Source organism: Triturus cristatus, chromosome 2_1, assembly GCF_964204655.1.
Source record: "Triturus cristatus chromosome 2_1, aTriCri1.1, whole genome shotgun sequence".
Classification (NCBI taxonomy): Eukaryota; Metazoa; Chordata; class Amphibia; order Caudata; family Salamandridae; genus Triturus; species Triturus cristatus.
Window position 1 is genome coordinate 820,837,994 of NC_140581.1, and position 24,397 is coordinate 820,862,390.

At 44.6% G+C, this 24,397-nt stretch overlaps 1 long non-coding RNA gene across 2 annotated transcripts in view; it reads left to right on the forward strand.

The window, feature by feature from the left end:
* The first annotated feature begins 393 nt into the window (after window positions 1–393).
* The window catches only part of LOC146865920 (uncharacterized), a 168,549-nt gene continuing 144,545 nt past the window's right edge, over window positions 394–24,397 (forward strand). The window contains exons 1-3 of one of the 2 annotated variants that reach the window (XR_014976726.1): window positions 394–464; window positions 567–642; window positions 3,219–3,369. This is a non-coding gene — a long non-coding RNA (uncharacterized LOC146865920). The remainder of the gene's footprint in view (window positions 465–566; window positions 643–3,218; window positions 3,370–24,397) is intronic. The other variant, XR_014976725.1, reaches the window with a different exon arrangement.

The following is a 24,397-nucleotide window of genomic DNA, read 5'->3' on the forward strand; positions in this document are numbered from 1 at the left end:
AAAAAACAACCATTTTAAGTCGTGCACCAGAACGAGCGTTTTTTCAAACATTCAGTGCACCTACCACTGGCCATCGTGTTGTAGATATCTCCCTCATCCACACGCATGAGACACTGCAGTTTCCCCCTTTTTTCATCACACCAAGTTTAAAAACTTTATTGAACCAAAACAGATAGACATTTTTTTCTCTCCGTGCAAAAACCAGAACACTTATACATCACCGTCGATCCTCATGTATTTTAAAGGCCAATTCATTGGCAATCATAGTTTTAGTTAGCACACGCTTTCGCTTTTCAAACATTATTTTAGACACGCATCTTCGTATCCATGACGGTACAGTCTTGTTTCACTCTTCATCATCACGTGATGATCCAGTCATCGTACTCTGTAAATACAAGGAAGTAACCACTTCCCGAATACGAACGAACGGTTCCACAACGCCACCTGACTGAATTCCCGTTGCGGTAAGATTTCATACATCCACCGTCTTTTCACGGTCTATACAGCTCTCAGAATCATTTTCGCATTCTCTGTTTACTGAATAGTACCTGTAATCTTTATTTCAGACAGTTTCGTTTACCATTTTCCACGTCGTGGTTTTCCACGACATATCGACAGAATTTGATGCTTACCTTTTGACAGGTCAGTCAAAATAAACCCCGATTCGGTTCACCCGGTAGTCCGTTCACATCACCGGAGTTCGTTTTTTCACTATTATCCTGCATGAACACTTTTTTGATAGGAGTTTCGTCCCACCCTCCCTTCACGCCGTCACAGTTAAACTCACGTCATTTTTCAGACAGATTTTATAACAGTTCCCGTACAAACACACACAATATAGATATCAACCAAACGTGTTCGTCACCATTCAATGCATGAAATTAACATCTTCACAGTTCGGTACTCTTCCGCTCCCAATTCATTGGACCGGTTTAAACATTCAATACTGTTGCTAGTATATTATTTTTGATACTCTTCGTGAAATTTGTGTTGCATCTTGTTATTTGAATAAAATGTTTTATGCTTTCAGAATGTAAGTCCCCTGAAGAAGGGTTCGCCCGAAATGCATAGGGCTGAAATACTTTGAATTCGGGTTGAAATACTTCAAATCCGTTGAAAATAAACATGGGTAATACTATGCGAGAAATAGTATGAATTTCAAAGAAACTGAATATAACTTGAACTAAAGAACATTTTGCGAAACAATCTATTATCACTTGGATCATCATTATTTGAATTTTGTTAATAACGGAGTGCTGAGTAAAGGACGTTACTCCTACGGGAGACAACGCATTCATTCTCAATGAGACATAAACATGGGTTGTGATTCTCATATATGTCACAATTACATACCAAAACATACTTCACATTTTACTACAGTTCATAAATTAAGTGATGGTTAATTCCTTCCCTTTGCTTGAAGCACATGCCCTGACTGTAACTGCAAGAGCTAAAAATCTCAGCATTTACGTAAACCATCACTAATCTAACACTGGTTGTCCATTTTGTTCACAAGTTTAGGAGAGTGAGAAATCTGTTGGTGTGAGTGGTGACCGAGCTCCTATAAGGTTGAAACATACTGACCCAGAAAGTGGAACTGGGTTGTGTGTATTATCTCTTAGTCGCTTACCTCTAGCAGCATGGCGGCTTCCCCAGATAAAATGATGGCGAATAACTCCTGTTACGTTTCAAATGGCTTCCTCGAAGGAGGAAAAGGGAGGGACTAGGAGCAGGATTGGAAGGTCCAGAGCCCGTGCCCTTAGGTATAAATCACAATATCACAAACATAGGGCTTCTGTCCCTAGAGAAGAAGAGAAAGTACCCGGTACGCGGAGGACGAGGGTAGGTGCTGACAAAGGGACTGCACTCTTCGAATTCATAGCACGACTGAGCGAGGCATCTCCGATTTTACCCGAGGAGGCAATTAGTAATTTCATGTTAGGTTGGACATTGAACCACATATACAGTTGGTAGCACTTTAGGGGCACCATATAGTTGTGGGGTAGATAGCTTTCCCTGTCCTGACGAAGCGCCACGGCTCCTTATGACCATTAGAAAAGCGCGAACCAGGTAGACTTATAACTCAGAGTGAGACCACAGGGAGGTTTCTCACTTACAACTACAGGGTACTTTTCTTGACCCAACTGTGGTACAATGACTACCAGGGTTCCTTAAAATCACATTGGTAGCATTCACCTGTAAAAAGGCTACTATTCCTGACAGGGTGATCCAGTTATTAAAGGATAGTTTGTGACTCACCTATCAGTTTAAATTCACCTTTTCATACTCACTAAACCACCCCACTTACTACCTTTCTTGCACTCATCATACAACAGTTTTTCAACAAAAGATCTCCGCTAAAGTGGCCCCTCAGGCATTGCAGCGCCAGTCCGACGAGGAGCACCGCCCTATGATGCAGCATGACATCTCCTTGGGGATGTGTGAGGGCAACATGAGACAGTGTTGTTGACTGCCCCCGTGCCCTTGCTCTAGTCACACACAACCTGTCTAGATTCTTTCTCTTCTTCTCTAGGAACAGAAGCCCTATTTTTATGATATTGTGAATAACTACTGTTACCACACATATCGGAATTATGCATATTGCAATACACATCACGTTCCCTAGGTAAATGTTGATGCTATTGAGGTTAAATTGCAGATAAATACTACAACATGGAGATCTTGATGCAGTAAGCACATATGCTGCATGATATTCCCCAGTAACAGGAAATATACTCATAACTGGGTGGTAATTATTGCACCCGATAAATTCCAGTTGGATTTTATTGCATGCGATAAATATACCAATTACTGACCAGCTCAGTGTCTTCAGTGCAGCCATATTGGATCTGGGAACAGTCCATAAGTGCATGTGGTGGGATAGCAGTGGGTGGTTAGTCCCACTGAAAGATTTTGCTTTCAAATGTAGCAAGTTTTGTGGTGGTTGGAAATGTTGATTGGGGAAAGCCCTATCTGGTGCACATCATGATTTCTTAATGTGTCAGGCCTGTGTGACCTCTCACCGATAACGCATGGCCCCCAACCTCTCATCTTTTACACAAAGTCATATGTTATGTTTAGAATGTATTATTAGCGCATTGGATATGATAGTGTTGCTATCTTCTATGCATGTGTTACATATGTGTATATAAGTGATGCCCACTGATGCCATTCTTACCATAACTTATATGAGACAGGAATTAAATTAAATCCTATAGGTGAGAAAAAGTTCCACCATGACTACTCAAGCTACAGTGACCGACAATCAAGACAACAAATCTCCTACCTTGTACAACGAACAAAGATGCTTCATCTATCCAGGAAGCAACATCTCCAAGGACATTTGGCATCTTACCCAGACACAGCCAGGTATGATCTGTGCCTTGTGTAAGCTTAGGTTGTATTGACTTGGTGGTTTAGGTATGGTTTCTCTCCTAATGGCAGGTTGCAAGCTAATATAAATTAGTGGTAGGTCATGTAGGAAACATATACCAGCCATTATAATGGTCAATTAATTAATTCAGTAAACTGTTAATATGTTCCCTATTGTAAATATTATTGTGAGTCTTCCTACCATTTTGCTACATGTATTTTCTTGTAAATAGGCATGTAAAAATAACATGATCCTGTAAGATACTAGTGTAGATATCTTGTGTATACTGAGCTGGAGGTGTAGGCTTTGCCCAGCACTAACCTGCTGATTATTCGTCAGGACTTACTTTGTTTCCCAATATAGGCCTTTTGTCTGGTATGGTATGAGTAAGGCGTCACTGGGAGCCAGACCAAAGTTGCCTGTCATAATATTGTTAGCCAAAACATTGCTTGACAGAAGTATTGTGCCTTAAATATTGTGTAGATGAATATTGTCCCATTGCAGTTAATACTAGACAATCCACACTCAAAGGGGTGATATTATGGTAGAAGAGATTTAGGGCATAATATTTCAAGTCAAAACACATTTTGATTATGATAATCTGGTGTTATACTTCATCCTGTCCACATGGTAATATTTCTTCACAGCCCGGGGGCCATGAGAAATCTACCAGGTACGACCAAAACCTTTCGCGTACATCAGCCAAAGACTGTAATAGCTAGGTCAAATCCACTGAACAAGCGATCATGTTATATACTTGAACCTGCTGCCAAAATAATCTGAGCGGGAGAGAAGGCACAGCTGACGGCACTGACTCTGCCTCCATTTTAGGAAGGTTTTTCAAGGTGCACTAGGTCCTCATTGAAAAAGGTCAAAAGTTCTCCAGAAGTTCTGACTGCAGTGTCACCTTGAAGAGATGGCCTCAGACCTTCATGACTGAGTCTTCAGACTCAAGTCCACTTCTTCCATTGGCAAGGAGGTGCCTGTAATGCAGTTTCAGAGTGTCAGGATCTTCAACAGAGTGCAAGAGTAGCTGTGGTGGTGGAAGGTAATCCCGCTCTCTCCCCAGCATGCTAACGGCTAATGCCTGTTGTAATCAGGGGCATGTGCCTAACGCCTCGGGAGAGAAAAGGTCATTGGGAAGAGAGAGAGACAACGCAATTTTCTGCAGGCTAGAGTCCTCTGGAGCTTCAGAGAAGCAGTACTCCTCAGAAGCTATCACGGGCAATCTAGAGGAGGAGTAAGAATAAATGTTGTAAAACTCACAATGCCAACGTTTAAAGTAAATCAGAGTGACCAAGTGTATCATCCAAGACATGACATGCTGCTGTTACTAGTCCCAAAGCTACTTTGAATCAGCCGGAGATCAGAAAAATATGAGAGCAGACGTTAGTTGGAAACTCAGAACTGAAATATGGCTGCAAAGTCGCTGCTTACGGGAAGTGATAAATTCAGCAAGGTGCTCGGTGGGAGACTTGAAGTCTGAAGGGACACAGGACCCTAAACATGCTATATACCCACCTCCCCTCATGGAAAACAAAACAAATGTGTAGGAGTATCAAAATGGGTGCAAACACAAGCTCTCCGTGAACCAGTCCAATCCTGAATACTCCCCTTTTCCACAACTGCCATGTTTGAAAGATATGTCTTCCGCTCAATCTCAATGTGTAGTGCTGTTTGCACAAGGTCTCTCATGATTTTCTGACATCAAATCCACAAGAAATCTCCAGTTCTAAATCTGCCAATTAATTGTTGTAGGTAGGCAACAGCTTCATCTGGATCCAGACCCTCTGCAGCACTGCCCTCAGAAGAGAAGTCTTACTGTGGCACACAGGCTATGCTGTATTGTCCTTATTAGCCTGTTGGAATAGTAAGCTAGACTCTCCAGTTGTGGAGCATGATGCTAGAATAGAAGCAGAGGAAAAACATCTTTCTCCAGTGTTCTCTGGCAGGTAGGTTGAATTGGTCAGTCTTATAGGCAAGAAAGTCTTCCCACTTCTTCATTTCTAGAGAGAATCTCTCCCTAGAGTGTGTCAAGCAGATCATCTTCATTGTGAGGTCAAGCAAATTTTAATACAATTTTCAAATACTCTGCTCCCAGTTTTTTATCAAAGTGATGCACTTTCTTTCCATTGTACATGGTTTGTGCTGTACAGCACATGGGTGTGATTCGCTGCGCTCTAACAATGGCTATCATCATCATCATTATATAAACCATTCCAGACTTCCATACCCGATATATCCAAAACAGGGATTCCCTGTCTCAGCTGTGCAGGGGCTTTTCCTGCTGTCAGTCTCTCCCCCCATGACCACAGTCAGCCCCTAAGCGGCTTCGTTGAGCCAATGCTTGGGGATCACTGACAGCATAGCGTGTCAAAAATATCTAGGATCAAAATATCGAGTGCATCGAGTGCATATAGGTAAGTATAGATTTACTATTCCTAGCTCCACATATACACACCTAGAAGATATATATATATATATATGGACGAATCCGGAGCGTCTCAGCCTTGTCAGCTACACACGGACACGGACCACAATCTTGGTGCCAATTTTACGTGTTTATTTCATTGATGCCGCCATAACGCGTTTCAACTCCTTCGAGTCTTGATCACATGGTAACGTTTTTTTACAGCTATTGCATTTTTAAAGTGACATTGTGCTTAGTGATAGGTCCATAGATTGCACGTGATTATAGACATATAAAGGGCATTCACAGTGAAAATATATATACATTTGCCTTACAAACATATAATAATGCCATGCGTAAATGCAAATTTTCGGAACCATTTCCTCTTACATTTCAATATGTAAATAAAACACATATGGTAACCAAATTTAGCGCAATAATAATTCCATGCATGAATGCAAATTGTCGGAACTATCTCCTCATATGTTTGAATATGTAAATGAACCGCAAATGCTGACCACCAATTACCGCCCAAGTTATGTCTAATGTCTCTGCAACCCTTTGGTTATATTGTAACTCATATTGCCATTGTGCAAATTTCAAATTTCATTTGCATCGCACTGATTTAAAATTCATTATATATGTTTTTAATTTAATTTTTGTTATTCGCTTAAATGCGATAGGGTGCAGAGCATTATTCGTTCATAATATTTTGTTATTCCATATTGCTCTTGTGAGCTTGATATGGGCTGGTACCGGTTTTCCTTAGTGTGCAAATTGTGCTGAATCCGTGCAAAATACAAGTGCTAAAATTGAATATCTAATAAAACTAATGTGTTCAATAAAATTCCCTTCATTTGAAGCAAATGTTACAATTGTTCTCATTTGTTTTTGTGTAACTAATTTAAGTTACTACTGTATACAGATACCATTATCTGTCTCAATAATTCCAATTCTTTTCAGTCATTGGTATGTATGCCAACTTATGGATGTTAGTTACAGTGAGGAATTTTGATCATAAATGGTTCGATAGAGTTCTTGCTTGGGGCATACATCTCAAATATGTGGTGCAAACAAATGCCTTAATATATAAATAAATAAATAAATAAATATATATATAAATATATATAAATATACACATAAAAGAGATATATCCACTGTTTCTTAAAGTTCTTCATAAAAGATCATATATTTAAAATTCCTAAAATATATTACTGATATCAAGAGAAACCATGCAAGTTATGTAAACAGTGTCTTATATGCAGGTGTATAAATCTTCCGTGATGTTTAGACCACCTGGGGTCTTTGTATCCAACTCCAGAATATATTGTGTTTCTAATTTTCTCAGCTTTGCTTCTCTGTTGCCTCCACGCCTGCTTGGAGGTACTGAGTCTATTAGAAAGAATTCTAAATCTTGACTTCTGGAGTTATGATGCTCCCGGAAATGTCTAGCTACAGGGTATGTATTGTCATGATTGTTTATAGCTCTAATATGCTATAAAATCCGTTTGTGAGCTTGTAGCTTAGTGCTACCAATGTATAGTAGCTCACAAGGACATATCAGAACATATATAACATATTCCATCTTGCATGTAAGTAGTTTTTTTATTTTAATTTCCTCCTTGCTGAATGGTGTTGTGTATGACATCTTGTTTACACCCAATTGACATGCCTTGCATGTTTTACATCTAAAAAATCCATTATGAGATTTAAGCCAACCGCAAATTTCAATTACTTCAGGAGTTGTTGTTACCAGTTTATCCCTCATTGATGTTGCTGTTTTGAACGTAATGGATACTTTTCTGGGTAGAGACTGTCCCAAAATTGGGTCGCTTAATATCAGGGGCCAGTTACTCGTAATGATATTACGTAATTCTTTATGCTGCTTGTTATAGTCTATGATAATCCGAAACTCATTTTTAGTGTTGTCATCGGTATAACTTACTGATTATGACTGTTGTCCCTTCGATTTGGGTTTAATTAGATCAAATCGATCCTTGTTCATGGATTTTTCTATCGCCCCTTCTATTGTTTTACGTGAGTAACCTCTGGCTAGGAATCTATTTTTTGCCTGATCTTGTGCTTGTTTTAGATCTCTCTCGTTACTGTTAATTCTCCTTAGTCTGAGCATTTCCCCATAGGGGATGCTATTAATCAGATGTCGGGGGTGGGCACTAGAACTATGTAGTGTTGAATTACCCGCCGTCTTTTTGCGATATAGTCTTGTTTGGATTTTGCTATTGTCAATGTATATGTTAGTATCAAGAAAATTTACAGATGTGTTGTTAATAATACCTGTAAATTGTAAATTCAAATTGTTGTTATTAATCAAATTTAAAAAGTTCTGTGCCTCCTGTTCAGTACCCTTCCATATAATGAAAAGGTCATCAATAAAGCGTAGCCAAATAACAATATTCTTTTTCATGATTTCCTTGAATTCTTTGGCTAGAACCAGCTCCTCCCACCAGTCCATGTGTAAGCAAGCGTAGCTGGGGGAGAAGCTGGCTCCCATGGCTACTCCCGTTATTTGCTGAAAATGCAAGTTGTTGAACATAAAGACATTATTTATCAAGCAAAATTCGACCATATCTATTAGCATGTTACTATGATCTGTCAATTCAGATGTATCAAATCTTAAATAGTATCGGAGTGCATCTATTCCATCTTTGTGTTTGATACTCGTATAAAGTGATGTGACATCTAATGCCATCATCATATAGTTCTCCTGCCATTCCACATCTTTAAGTTTGTATAAAAAGTCACTTGTGTCCCTTACATATGAGGCCAAACCTTGCACGTGGCTTTGTAAATAAAAATCCACATACTGTGAGGTATGCTCCAGCAAACTCCCACGAGCCGATATGATTGGCCTACCAGGTGGTTTGTTCTTGTCCTTGTGTATTGATGCATTGATGGTGTAACAGGATAATAATTTTTTAAGAAATTATATTCTTCTTTGGTTATTGAACCTTTAGTGTTCCAGGATAATAGTTTTGTATAGTAATGTTGATGTATTCTTTTTAGGTCTACTCCGTTCACCCTTGTGTAACAATCAGTATTATTAAGTTGTGACAACGCCTCTATTAAATACTCTGTCTTGTTCCAAATGACAATGTTGCCCCCCTTGTCCACGTTTCTAATGACTATGGAGGAGTCATTTTTGAGTCTTGACATAAGTTCATGGTATTCAATTGATTCTTTGTTGTATTTGGTCTTCTCATTTCGTACCTTATGGTATAGTTTCTTGATAGCACCAATTAAATGTTCATTGAAAACATCAATAGAATCTCTTTGACTAATCGGTGTAAACGTGGATTTGGCTTTGAATGGTGATGGGATTACTGCTCTCACCGGTCTAATATTGTCATTAAACCCCATTGTTACATCATGATCCATTTGTGTGTTACTTTCAGACCATAAGATATTCAAAGTATCCAGTAATGATGCTTCCTGATTGGATGTATTCTGTCTTGTTCTTGCCTCATCCACCGTGACTGAATTCTCTACATTGTCACTTTCTCTTGTTTTTTCTTTTTCTTTGGCTTGTATCAAGAAATGTTTCTTAAGTTTCAACTTTCTTATGCATCTGTAGATGTCCATCCTAGTTCTTGAGTAGTTGAAATTACTTTCCGGACAGAATGATAGGCCCAGGCTTAAGATTTGTTCTTCCGCTTTAGATAAATTGATATTTGCCAAATTGATGATAGTTTGACTTGTTTCGTTATCTGTTATTACTTTCGTATCCATCTTCCCCTGGCTTGCCTCCTGGGATTTGATGGTCCGAAGTCGCGCTTTGCGCCTCTGCCTACGTTTGTAATTTCTTGATTTCCGATTGGACGTAGTGTTTGCCGTCTGTCCATGCATAAAAAATTAATTTCATCACCCGGTTCAGGTACTGGTTCAGAGGCACATGCTGTTTTGTTCCTTAATTCCGAATCTGAACCACTGTCAATGGCAGAGCTTAAATCCGAGTTGGATGTGTGAACTGCTTGTTTGTCACCCATTAATGTATCTTTTCTTTGGCCGTCCTTTGCATTTACTTTACTACGTCGTATTTCCGTAAAAATCTGTCCCAATTCATAGTCATTTTTATCTCTTGTAAATTTGTAGGCCTTTCTATCTTTTATTTTATCTTCCTCTTTTTTAAGGCGTGTCATCATTTCTTTGCGTAACTTTTCAATTTGCAATTGATTTATCTCTGTTTTTTCGTAATTTCCAATCTCCTCATTTAATTTATCTATTTGTTCCAAGAGAGTAGCATGATCAATCTCAGCATATTTAATCAAAATCAAAACTAAATTCCTGGATGACTCCAAATTGCACTGTGCCCATTCCTGCATCATTTTTGGGTTTGGGTTTTCGAAGCTTGGAGCTATGAAAATTCTCAACACGCGAGGTATACGCCCTACATCAATGTAACCTTGCAGAGACTTTGTTTCCCACCATTTGCTTTGTTCCTGGCGCATATATTTCTCCAACTGTTTAAACTTATCCTTCAGAGTATTGTTACTTTTGTTGCTATCCTCATTGTGTGGCTGTGGTAACACTTTAGTAACAGTTGCATCACTGAACATTTCCAAAGCTGCCGCTTCTCTGTCTCTTAACGTGTCTCCGGACATCATGATTACGATGTATTGCACACGCGTTTCGAGGATTTTAATATACTTTGCTTATTCTGCCTCGTATATATATATACATATAGTATAGAAAAACTTTGCATACCCATAGAAACTTACCTTCATGATATTCTTGGCACAATATTTTGTCCAACCATGGCTACAGAGTCTATTCAGCCAAATACCCCTCCGCTTCATAAGCCCTAATTGGCTCCTTCCACTTGTGCTTAGAGTGCCAGCTGGAGAGCCGGCCCATCAAAATATGTGAATGGGGCAATGTCAGAGAAAATGTGTGCGCCTACTGAAATGCACTTCAGCAGAATATACCCCATAAAAGCTATATATAAGAGGAACTTAACTGCGCCACTGGTCTTTTCTGCCCAGGGTAAATAGTTTTTGCAGTTTGGACCCAGATCTCTTGACTGGGTGTGAATGTTTTGATTTGTTCTGCATTCCGTCCATCATTTGTGTGTCTTTTGCTTTCTCGCCCTAAGTGCGCCAGGTATGCCCAGACGTGGGTCCTGGGCTCACTGTGCCACTGGAATCAAGCTATCCTGGCTGAAGAGGGGTGAAACCCCGAACCCGTCCTAGGATGCTTGTTTCTGGTCCAGGGAGAACCTGGCTTGGCAGTTCGGGCTGGACTGTTCCCATGAGGCACAGGGTCAAGACTGATTTGCATATGGCCAGGTCTAAACTGGGGTGGCATGGTGTGCAAAAGAATGATGGATTTAACCCAGATCTCTTGACTGGGTGTGAATGTTTTGATTTGTTCTGCATTCCGTCCATCAATTGTGTGCATACTGTGCTGCCTCCAGAGCATTTTTCAATTAAATGTTAATGTCATAATACATTTTATGTAGCAGGAGATATGTTTTGCTACAGAGGCTGCTAGGAAAACAGGCAATCTAAAATCATGATATGTCATTGATGTAGGAGGAATACATATGCCCTTCACTCCTACTTCCAGTGTTGGTACTCTGTGCCGCAGTGCAGATAAGGCAGCTGTATAGCACACATACAGCTGACTTATTTGAATGACACCTGAGCAATTCGTACGTACAAATGTCTTTTCTTTTTTACAGAGGACAACTGGTGCGCCTGAACATCAGACCGATGCAAGTGCAGATAAAACGTGGCAGTGCATACACTGACAAAGAGGCCGATTTCCTTCCAGATGACCTCACCGATTTTTCGTTCTGATTTGTGAATGGTTAGGTTAGTTGTACAAATATAAAAATATTCCACAAAAGAGCTGCAAGTGTATAAATAATAGATTATTTTGGACTCCAGAGAACAATTCCAATATATTGACTTTACGAAAGTACAATGTGAGTTGCTTAGCCTCTCCCATGCAAGAACGATGGAATTCCTACATTGATAAGAGTATATATGAAGTCCTATTTCCACAGTTCTGGACCCCCCTGGCAGTCTTCCACAGCACTAACAATCAAGCATCATTTAGGATGTCAGAAAAGCTTTTGTCACTCCCTGTTCCTATACTTGTACTCTAAAGTCCTAATGTCTCACAGCCCTTTCTGAAACACTATCACTTCACCATCTCAGTGCATTAGAAATTGGTTACTAAGACGTTCCCGAGATGTTTGGGAGGAGAATCCCGCCCATCCTAAAAGCTTGTATGAGGCATGCTGAGTTCTGTTTGTCGGTGCATGAATTCCCTGGACCGCAACCAGCGTCCAAGGCCAAAGGCACCCAAAATCCCAAACATGATTACTCCACCACAAAGGCACTGTTTTGGGTTCTAGTGTAATCGTGTCACACAAAGAAACGACCACGCGTGAGGCCGAGCTTGACTGGGTGCATTAGAGTGAACGGGAACATTGTTGCATTTGCCGGAGTTCCAGAGAATTAAACAGAAACGATTGTTCTGATCCGAACTCTGACACAATTCAATTCAAAATGGATACATTCTGTCAGAATGGCGGCACAATTCGTTCAGTCCCCAAAAATTGTTAACAGGCCTCCGCGTGAATAAAAAATTAGCTAGCATTCGCGCCAAGAATTTTCAATTCTATTAAGGACACGGAGGCGAGGATTATGCTTCTCTTTCTATTTATTGCTACTCACAGCAGCCAATGAAAACTTTTCTTATGTAAAACAAACTACATTTCCCATGATGCATATACCACATCACTTCCTGCAGGGCCCCATAAGAGCCAGTAACACCGGAACCAGTCCTCTTTCTTTGCTCCGAACAAAAGTCCAATAAGTATTAAAGTTCAACAACAGCTTTCAACGTGGAAGAACACCAGACCAGCTTGGAAGAACGGCAATCTGCACACCGGGTTAATCCATCTTCTTGTCAGATCCTGAAAGAACAGAGATAAAACAACCCGTAACTTCTGTAAAATCAGAATATATACACAACGGGTGGGCAAAAATTACATTACAGTAATTTAACCGGGTGGGATAATCCTCGCCTCCGTGTCCTTAATAGAATTGAAAATTCTTGGCGCGAATGCTAGCTAATTTTTTATTCTATTACAGGACCGGAGGCTTCGTATTATGCTAGTTTAACGCTGATTAAAAACAACAGAGGATATATCACCCACCGGTTTATAATAAAACTGCTTAAACGTTGATTCAGACGTCCAGTCTGCAGAATGCATAATATCTTGCACCGTAGAACCCAGCATGAAAGTCTTAGAGGCCATGGCGCCTCGAACAGAATGTGCACCAAACACTTGGGTATCCACCCCTGCTTCATGCATAACATCTTTGAGCCATCTGGCTATGGTAGCCGCAGTCACAGGTTTATACGGTTTTTGCAGAGCTATTAACAATTGCGCCACACCATCAGGCCTAATAGACCTGGTACATTCTTCATAAGCCTTGAGGCACTGAACCACACAAAGTTTAGTATTATCGGGAAAAGCATGATAATCCACACTATGTGACATTGTTTTAGTCCTAGCCGTAATAGAGAACGAAACTCCCTCCGGAGTAAATACTTTACCTGTAATATCCAGTGCTTTAACATCTGAGGAACGTCTGCAAGCCGCTAAGCAAAGTAACATGGCCAGTTTTGCCGACAATTGTTTCCTGGACAACCTGTTGTTGTCCGGCCAGTTATTAAACAGAGACAGAACCAGTGAGACATCCCACAATGAAGTGTACTTAGGTTTAGGTGGATTAGCTACTCTGATACCCTTTAGAAGTTTACATATTAAAGGATGCATTCCGACAGGCTTTCCTTCAATCTGAGAGTGGCCTGCTGAGATGGCGGAACGGAAGTTATTAACCGAGCGGTACGCCAAATCCTCCGCCGCCTTTTCTGACAGAAAATTTACATTATAGGGTAATCCTGCCCCCACGGGATCCACCTGTTGTCCCATGCACCAACGAACCCAGCCTCCCCAGGCTGAAGCATACCGCTTCCTGGTAGAGGGGGCCCACGCTTGATTGATAAAGCTTGCAGCCTGGTCCGAAAATCCTGGCATTTGCCAACGTTGCCTGAAAGTCTCCAGGCCATCAGGGACAGGTGCCCCGATAGGACCATCGGGTGTCTCTCCCCCTGAGGGCCCTGGAGCATCGTCGAGGACCGTGGGATCCTCCTGGGGAAGTCGCAGCTCGCCTCCAGCAACAATGGGAACCACGGCTGCGACTTCCACAAGGGAGTCACTAAAATCACTTCTGCTTTCTGCCGCATCACTTGAGTGAATACGCGCGGAATGAGGATGAATGGTGGGAACGCGTAATTCAATTTCTGAGTCCACTCTTGCGCAAAGGCATCCGTCGCCAGCGCCAGAGGGTCCGGCCTCCAGCTGAAAAAACTCGTCATCTGACGGTTCAGTCTGGAGGCAAACAGGTCTATCTCGCAAGTCCCCCAAATCTCCTGTAGCCACAGGACCCCTCGTGGGAGAAGTTGCCAATCGCTGTAGTCCCTGAGGTGGCGAGAATTCCAATCTGCCACCACATTGGCCTGACCCGGAATGTATTCCGCTATCACCGAGATCTGCTGGTTCAGGCAATAATGCCAAAAGGCTTTCGCTATCTCCACCAACATTGAGGACCTCGTGCCCACCAGTTTGTTGATGTACCGTACCGCCGATATGTTGTCCATCCGAAGAAGGATGCAACATGAGATCCGTTTGGGAGCCAGCGTCCGGATTGCAAACGAACCTGCCAGGAGCTCTAGACAATTTATATGAAGATCTAACTCCCCTAGGGACCAACGTCCCCCTGTGGAAATATTTCCGCAGCGCACTCCCCAACCCCAACGGCTGGCATCGGATTCTATGACTACCTCTGGAAGAGAGCTAAAAATTGCTCTGCCGTTCCATGCCTCGACGTGGGCTAACCACCATTGCATCTCCTCCCTCACTTCTTGAGAAAGAGGGACCACGTCCGTGTAGGAAAGGCCCTTTTGTAAGTGCTGAATTTTGAGTCGTTGAAGGGCCCTGTAGTGCAGGGGACCCGGAAATATCGCTTGAATGGACGACGCAAGAAGTCCCACTATCCGGGCAATCCCCCTGAGCGAGACCATCTGTTTGGTCAGGAACGAACGAAGCTCCTTCTTTATATCCCGAAGCTTGGAATTTGGGAGACTGAGTTGGGCCGTCTGCGAGTCTATGAAGAACCCGAGAAAATCTATCTTCTGTGTGGGAGACAAGACCGATTTCGGTTCGTTGACCACAAACCCCAGGTTCTGAAGAATATGAATGGTCATGCGCAAGTGGAGCGCTACTAACTCCTGAGATTGTGCCATGATGAGCATGTCGTCCAAATAGACAATCATGCAAACCCCTTGTTCTCTGAGGTAAGCCACAACCGGTTTCAGAACCTTGGTGAAGCACCACGGTGCTGAGGAAAGTCCAAAAGGAAGGACCAAATATTCGTACCATCGGTTCCGCCATTGAAATTGAAGGAAGCGGCGATGGGGGCGATATATGGGAACGGACAGATAGGCGTCCTTCAGGTCCAGCCGGACCAACCAGTCCCCCTGCTTTAGTAAGTCTGCCAGCAGATGGATGCCCTCCATCTTGAAGTGTTTGTAGGTCAGAAAGTGGTTGAAATCTTTCAAATTGAGTACCAACCTGTAACCACCGCCTTTCTTCTGCACCAGAAAAATATTGCTGCAGAAACCGCGAGGGCCCTCGTTGCAAGGAGCTATCGCGCTTTTCCGCAGCAACTCTTCTATTTCTGAATCTATAAAATCGCACTCGAGTTGGGAAAAAGAAAGCTGTCTGGGATGATGTACCTGACAGGCAGTCTGAAAAAACTCTAAGTGGAACCCCTGAACTGTCTCTAACACCAATGCGTCTTGTGAGATCTGAACCCAATTGTGATAAAAATGCCGAATACGCCCCCCCAAGGGAAGAGGAAGTAAATCTGGAGCGCTCACCTGAAGACTCGGTGGCTTGGAATCCTCCACGATAGGATCCCTTGTTAAAGCGCCGCTTGTTGAAGCGCTGCCTGGTGGGGTAGAAGGTGCCACCGTGGGTGGAGTCCCAGTCTCCTCTGCCGCGTCCGAAATCTCCTCGCTGAGGACCTTGGGAATGTTGACGGCCAAACGAGCGTCCCCGACCTCGTCCGGCCCTGTTGAAAACACCGGCATGGAAAACGCGTTTAATCCCGGCCTGAGCCTTGTCCAGGGTCGTGAACGTGCCCACGTATTTTGCAACGTCCTTGACGAACCGGTCACCAAAAAGGTTGCCGTCCGCCAACGGCCCAGGTTCCGGCGCAGCCAACTCTGTAAGATTAGAGTCCATGCGCATCAATATTGACTTCCTGCGCTCCGTTGAAATCGCGCGGTTGGCATTCCCGAGCAGGCAGATAGCCCGTTGGGTCCAGCCTGCCAGCACATGGAAATCAATCTTGCTCCCCAATTCCTGTGCCTCCAGAGCCATCTCCAATATCTTCGCTAGGGGTCCGACCATGTCCAGGAGCTTATCTTGGCACCCTCGCCAAGCGCGATCTATCCCCTTCTTGGGGTCTTTGGCGAACTTTTTCAGGAATGTAAGCATACTAGGATCAATGTCCGGCGTCTCCGCCACTTTGTCCGAGAGGTCCGGCCAGGGACATTCGGATCGCAGCCTGTTGCGCACCTCCTTATCAAAGCCCTTGCGCAAATTCTCGTGTAAATACGCAGCCACCTCGGGGGCCGGCAACCAGTCCGAGGATCTGGGGTGAACGATATCCGAGGGGTTGAATGTAAAGGGCGTGGGGGCCAGCGGAGAAGGCTCCACATGTTTGAACTTCCGAGACTTCTTCCTGGGAGGGGAGTCATCAGGGGTGTCAGAAGAGGTGGAAGTAGACTCCGAGTCAGTATCCTGCACCCTCTCTCGCTCCCTGGCCGGGCGCGGTAGTGACTCATAAGTATCTGAATGCGGCCAAGACCCCATCTGGGGCTCTCCAGCCGGCCCCTCCGATGGGGTAGTGAAGCCATGTTGCTTCGCTAATCTCTCCAGCTGCTTAGTGATAGGCTTTAAAGCAGTCGCCAAAGCTTGCTGCACAGTTCCCGGAACTGCTTTTTCCAGGGCCTTGTTGACCGACTCCTGCACCGAGGCGTCCAGGGCCTCAACAATATTATCCTCAATGGTAGGTCCCCCTACCTCCTGCTCATACAAGGTATCATCCTCCTGATAATGCACCCAATTCTCCATGGCAGAACCAAACTTGTACACGTATCTGCTCATAAGGCAACAGCCAGGAGGGAAAATCCAAAGGGGGAGCCAACCCAAGCACAACAGCACCGGTACCTAGCTCCTCAGCAACAGCTGTGATTCTATTATTACAGCGCTTCAGGGCGTCTTGGAGCCAAAGAGCAAGAATAAGATGCAAGTAGGTGTGCTCCCTCCAGGCCCAGGTCGTTTTGCAGCCAGCCAGGCGTCAGGAGTGCTCTCTGAAGAAAACGCAGGCTAAATGACGAAAAAGCGAAAGCAAAACACCAAAAACGGGTCGTTTCGACGTGCGTAGCCCAAATCCTACCAAAACAGCCCAATTGGGCTACGCACGTGGGAACACTACCGAAAGCAAAACTACCAGGCTCCCGGCGTCATCGGCATACAAGGGAAGCCTTAGCGCCACAAATCACAAATCTTGTACCCGCCGAAGGCGGGGCGGTACCGGGTGCTGAAAGCAGCGAAGCGCTAACGCGCTTACTTGGCATGCGAAGCGGCCGAGCGCCGCGTCAACGTTTAAGTTCAAATATTTGCGCTTTCGCGCCTCAGACCGCTCGTCGTCCGCAATGCCCCCAACATCACCACGCACCTCCGCGGGGCCCACAAAGCGCCGCAGCGCGCTACCAAGACCGTTCAACCCGAGGGTGATAGAAAAGCAGGGCGTTCTCACCGATGCTACCGCAACACACTAGCGGCTGTCACAGCGAACATAAGCATTACCATCTATAGTCACAAGCAAAATCACATTGCAATTAGAAAATCAGTCACCATCAAGATAAAATTCCAATTAGAAATCGGAGGTCTCAACTTAACTGTCTGCGTGAGCAGCAAAGAAAGAGGACTGGTTCCGGTCTGCAGGAAGTGATGTGGTATATGCATCATGGGAAATGTAGTTTGTTTTACATAAGAAAAGTTTTCATTGGCTGCTGTGAGTAGCAAATAAATAGAAAGAGAAGCATAATACGAAGCCTCCGGTCCTGTAATAGAATTAAATATTCAACAGTGTTACATTGAAAAGAAGACCTAAAACTAAGAACACTTTCTGTGCAGTCCTAAACCCTGATGAGAATCCCAGGAATGAACATTGGGATTCGAAACCCGTCGGCGTTCACCCTTCTACTGGGTGATTAAAACGATAGTAGTCCAAGGGTAGCATTACACATAAATAAGGATGCACATTGGATTCGTAAATGTTTTCCCAGTAGTACAACAACCTCTGTACTGTGCACACGAAAATATGTAATGTTTAATGATGAAATGATTATTGTTGTTTTTGGTTGAATCATCTGACTGGAATTTCTCTGTAATGTTTTCTACATTTTATTTAATGCATATCACATATTTTGTTTGATATTCTTTGTTGAATTCAGAGCACGGATTTAATTTATGTGTTTTTTAGACAGGCATTCTGTAATAATGTGTTAATTAGTCAAATGAATGCTTCAAAATAACAGTAATTAAATTACTCAGACCATTCTAAATAGATAAAGGTCTAAGTCTGTTTATAGGTTGAAACAGCAGTTCTAAACAGCAGGTCAGGTCCGCTTTCTTAAAAAAAAAGTTTATAGGGTCCCCCCTGACTATAGTAGGACCAAACCCCCCCTTGTTGTAAAAAAACAATAGTCTAATAGGCCATAATTACCTTGACGTTCTGTAGACACTCCAACAAGCAATATTTAATCTGTTTCAAAAACTCTCCATTCAGTAAATATAGCACACTACTTCAACACAACCCCATCCATAGGAGAAGGTCAGCAGAAGCACTTACGCCCTTTCCATTGTATGTGACTGACCCTGCATACTGTCGGCCATCAATGAGTGGGGTAGATACCTGCCCTGTGCACCCTCTTTGCAAGGGGAATCAGGGTGCAAGGTCAGCTGGAAGATGATCCATTCCACCAGTCGCGACCGGCATGGTTCACAAGTGAGGGGGTGGGCGTAGGGTCGCGCGGGGTCGTCGCAAGGAAAGGGGGGGTCACGCGGGGTGGGGGGTATAAACAATGAAAAATATATATATAAAACATACCTTTACCTGGGTCTGCTTCTGCTTTCATGCCTCACAGGAACAGAAAGCAGGTAGCCTCCCTACCCTCCCCTAAGCCAATCACAGCGCTGCAATGGCAGCGTTGTGATTGGTAGGGACAGCGCCCAGCCAGATGCCTATAGGGAGTCCATTTTCTCCATGTACACTGCATGCAGCCTGCATGGAGAAAAGGGAGAGTGTGCATGACTGGTTTGGTCGGACCCAGAGGGCCAACCAAACAGTCAGGGCTCACGGCATTGGGCTAGCCACTCCCCCCCTGCCCTAGAGCAGGACAGTCCACCCCCAACCAAACCCTTCTGCTTTCTCGCAGTGCGAGAAGCAGAAACATAAAATGGTATTTATAATACCATTTTATGTTTATGCGTCTCGCACTGCGAGAAAGCAGTGGGGCAACGCTCGTCCGCCTGCATGGAGGAGATGTCACTGTGACCCGCACAATGGCATGAACCAAAGAAGAGTGGGGCACCTATCAGCTGACACTGCACCCTGTTCGTTCTTGTGAACACACTGTAGGAGAATTAAGTACTTCCCCGATCCTCCGTGACTCAAGGTACCTGGAAGGCCATGAAAGAGCATGGCAGCTGCCCCTTTATCTTTTTTTGCCCCGAGTCCCCTTGCCCTAAGGTATGTTGGCGATATGCTCCAATAAAACATGAAAATCACTACTTTCAATTAGATGCTCAAAATATCACGTGCCTGAAAATAAAAATATAAGAGTTAAAATTCAGAATGTAAGCAAAAGGCAAAGGGGTTCAGCTTAGCAAAAAAACACTATCAACGTGACCAAAAGACAAAAGGAGCTGTCACTTGTAGGAAATGATATCAAGACACATGAATCACAACAATTCCTGTTCCTTTCTCTTTAAAAGATAGAGATAGCAAACAGACTTTGTATGCTCGCCTATGAATGCCACCCAGAGGTGCCTGTAACTCAGAGGAGCTGCCTAGAAATATCTCCATATATTCGAGGAGACTATGATGTAGTACTACTCTAACAGCCGTCCTCGAATATATGGGAAATTAAATAACAACGAAGTTGACGCTTTACAGTTGAGCTTTGCTAATCCTACTGTGAGAGCAGCGCAAAGGTCCTGGCCATAGGCCTGACGGTGGAGGAGTGGGCGCAGGGTCCATCCACAAGCCCTGCTCTGCTGACAATCCCTGCTGCACACAGCCAATGGCCATGCGCAGTGGGGGTGGATGCCTGCGGCCAATCCCTGCTGCACACAGCCAATGGCCATGCGCAGTGGGGGGTGGATGCCTGCGGCCAATCCCTGCTGCACACAGCCAATGGCCATGCGCAGTGGGGGGTGGATGCTTGCAGCCAATCCCCGCTGCACACAGCCAATGGCCAGGCGCAGTGGGGGGTGGATGCCTGCGGCCAATCCCTGCTGCACACAGCCAATGGCCATGCGCAGTGGGTCGGTGGATGCCTGCGGCCAATCCCTGCTGCACACAGCCAATGGCCATGCGCAGTGGGGGGTGGATGCCTGCGGCCAATCCCTGCTGCACACAGCCAATGGCCAGGCGCAGTGGGTCGGTGGATGCCTCCGGCCAATCCCTGCTGCACACAGCCAATGGCCATGCGCAGTGGGTCGGTGGATGCCTGCGGCCAATCCCTGCTGCACACAGCCAATGGCCATGCGCAGTGGGGGGTGGATGCCTGCGGCCAATCCCTGCTGCACACAGCCAATGGCCATGCGCAGTGGGGGGTGGATGTCTGCGGCCAATCCCTGCTGCACACAGCCAATGGCCATGCGCGGTGGGGGGTGGATGCTTGCGGCCAATCCCCACTGCACACAGCCAATTTGCCAGGCGCAGTGGGGGGTGGATGCTTGCAGCCAATCCCCGCTGCACACAGCCAATGGCCATGCGCAGTGAGGGGTGGATGCCTGAGGCCAATCCTCACTGCACACAGCCAATGGCCATTCGCAGTGGGCGGTGGATGCCTGCAGCCAATGCCTGCTGCATACAGCCAGTGGCCATGCACAGTGGGGGGTGTATGCCTGCGACCAATCACTCCTGTACACAGCTGAAGGCAATGTGCAGCAGCGCCTAGCCAAAAGTCAGATCCTGATGCCCATGCTGCTGAGTATGGCCATATGCCTGGCACAGTGGGGGTTGGCCATCTGTGGGGACTGGGCATAGGACCCGCCAGAAAGCCAGGTCTTGGAGTAAATCTTGACTGCACCCTGCCAAAGGCTGCATGCAGTGGTGGTTGGTGCTTTCGTCATTTGAAATTTGGAAGGAGTATGTGATAAGAAATCTAGAAAGACACTGAGGAATTACAGTTAAAGTTAAACTATGATTTGGATCAATTATTATACCATAACATATTTTAAAAAGCTTCTGAAATTTATTTTAAAAATACAGTCAAAGTGCAGTTAAGTTTATGAATTAAAACTGAAAAGTACACCGGTTAGCTCCTCAAACCAGAATTTGTACAACAGCCATGCAAACCATAACACAGACAACAAACTCAATGACCAGGTCCTATGCCCATCCCCCACGGTAGCTATTGACATTGCTTGCGGCTTTTGAGAAACTGTCTGAGCACAGCTGTGGTTGCCACTGAGCCTATTAGCTAACTCCCGACTGTGTTGCGCACAGGGCAGGTGACCTTGCAGTGCCTACAAATGAATTATTGTTGAGTTTTGTCAGGGGTTCTCACGAGAACATTTTTTGCTTTAAGCTGTTTCCTTTTTTTGTTTTTTTGTGTTTTTACTTTATTGTGGTTTTTACTGAAATTTGCTGTGTCTGTGCTTGTCTGTTTGCACACTCTTGTCAGTCCAAATTATAGACCACGGCTTCCTCTGGAGAGCCTGATATTCTTCCAGGGAGGTCTTTATAAGCTTCATCAGTCATTATTCAGTTTTTAAAGTATGCTAACTGTCTTTGTGAACTGCATGACTGTCCTGTTCTTCTGAAATTGGAGGATGCGACTAATGTTGATACAGAAGAGGCACTCTTTTGATCTGAAGGAAGTTTATAAGAAGTTTCAGCCAACGCAAACACCAGAAGTCCTGTCCTTATTGCTAAGACTGTATGGTTGTTTCAGTTTACCCAGTGGCGGCTGGCACACACGGTAGTAGGAGGGTTGGGGGAGAGGGGGTAAAGAAAAAAAACGTACCTTCCCGCTGCGTCCCACCACTCTCTCCACTGTCGTCTCTCCCAGAATAGGAACAGAGCACCCAGGAAGCACTCAAGCTCCACTGAGCCAATCACAATGCTGCAATGCAGTGTCGTGATTGGTCTGACTGCCGTGGTTCAGCGCTCAGACTGGAACTGGGGGCCTGGGCAAGTTCTCCCACCAGGCTGTAATGCAGCCTGAGTAGAGAACATGCAAAGTGTGCATGAATGTTTGGCCGACCCTAGACAGCCGGCCAAACATTCATGTGCACCTAGGGAGTGCAAACCACTGCTCCCCTGCTCTGTCAGTCGAGCAGCCCTGCCCGCAAAGCTGTCACAAAAAAAAAAAATGCTAACAACTTTGAGTTATTATCATTTTATTTTTGCTTTATTTATACTGCTTAAAAGCAGTGGGGCGAAGCTCCTCTGCCTTAGCTGAGGAACCGCCACTGAGTGTACAAACAACGAATGCCCTAAAATAAAATCTGACCTCTGCCCACACCTAAACCACATATTTAATGAAGACATAATGTATTTTTTATATCTTAAACAGCAACCAAATGTGTATATAGTTTGTTGATTTAAAATTGAGTCTGCTGGCCCATGACACACCAAAGTTACAAATATAGTCCTGGAACTCTGTGCATAGCTGATGGACTATGATAGGAGAGCCAACATGGGTTCGAGAGTTTCCCAAGATTGTACCCTGAAGCTGGTAATGGCAGCAGCAAGAGAAACTTTTCTCTCATGGGCAGCCAATCAGAGCCTTCATGTTCGCAAGCCTAAATTCGATTTTGCAGACCCGATAGGGACAACACAATAAAAAATTATCTTGTCCAGTGGGGCCCTTCATTTTTCAAATCTGGATCGGTGAAACTGTTCTTGAATTCAAGTTTGAGGACAGTTTATGAACCAAGGCCCTCATTTATGGGATGTTGGCGTACGGCAGCACAGCATGGCACCTTTCCGCGCTGCCCTATCCCAAAGTGAAAGGGCAGGAATGCGCTGGATTTATGCAATGCTGTGCATACCTGCCCTTTCTACCTGTGCTAGTGCCGTTTCAGCAGCCCAGTCGCAACGTAGGCTACCTTGCACCATGGCGCAAGTGTGCCTCCATTGCACGCAGGATTGTTTTTGTGCAGGTGACACCTTTCTGCACAAAAACTATCCTAACAGTTGTTATCCTCTTTCTATGTGTGCTGCAAAATGCAACGAGAAATAAACAAATGTCTCCTTGTTACACCTCACCGCGGAAGGCAAACAGATTTGGCACTTACCCAGGTTTACATGATTTAGCAAATCTGGGATAGCTTCTGGGAAAACCAATGGCAACGCCCATGAAACCCCTTCTGGGTGCAGATTAAGGCAACCCAGTGATGTGCAGTGAGTTACCTTACTCAAGATTTATGAGGCCACTCAGAGCCACACAGGGCGGCTTTGCATGGCTTTATAAATTGGATTGAGAGCCCTGCGTAAAGCATGTACCACTTTATGTGGTTCAAAAGTGACGCAGGGCTCTCATAAATAAGCCACAACTGTCTAGATGCCGTTATAATTTAACCCTTTTTAGCCCACCCAACATATGTTTGAAGCACTCATTTTTCAAAACCAATTGAACGGATTTACACACAACTAAACACTGGCACTTCTTTGAGTAAAGTTTGAGGGGCATATTCACAAGGATCTATCGCCGAGTTAACAGTACTTTATCGCCGCCAAAGTTGCGATAAACTTATAGCCCCAATCACAAGCTGGTGTAAACAGCCCACAGCACCAGGATACCCGAGATAGCAGCCGCAAAAAATATCGCCACAGATGACCCCCGCAACTATCGCTAATGAGATGCTGAATAGGGGTTCACGTGCGAAAAGCTCGACAACACCGCATCTCAACATTCCCAACGACCAGCCAGATCGGCAATAAGAACACAAAACAGGTGATAAGGCACCCAGAAACTAACACCTGCTCAGACCTGGTGCAAAGTCAGACGACAGCCTGCACCACAAAAGGGAGCCCAGCCCACAGCCACATCAGAAGGGTAACAGATGCCATGGAGCCACTGGTCATGCGGCCCGGACACCCAAGAGGGCCACAACCCCCACCACCACCACCCCAGGACCCCAACCCCCACCCCGAACCCCCCGACCACCACAGAGGCAGCCCAGACAAATACAGCGGACCCCC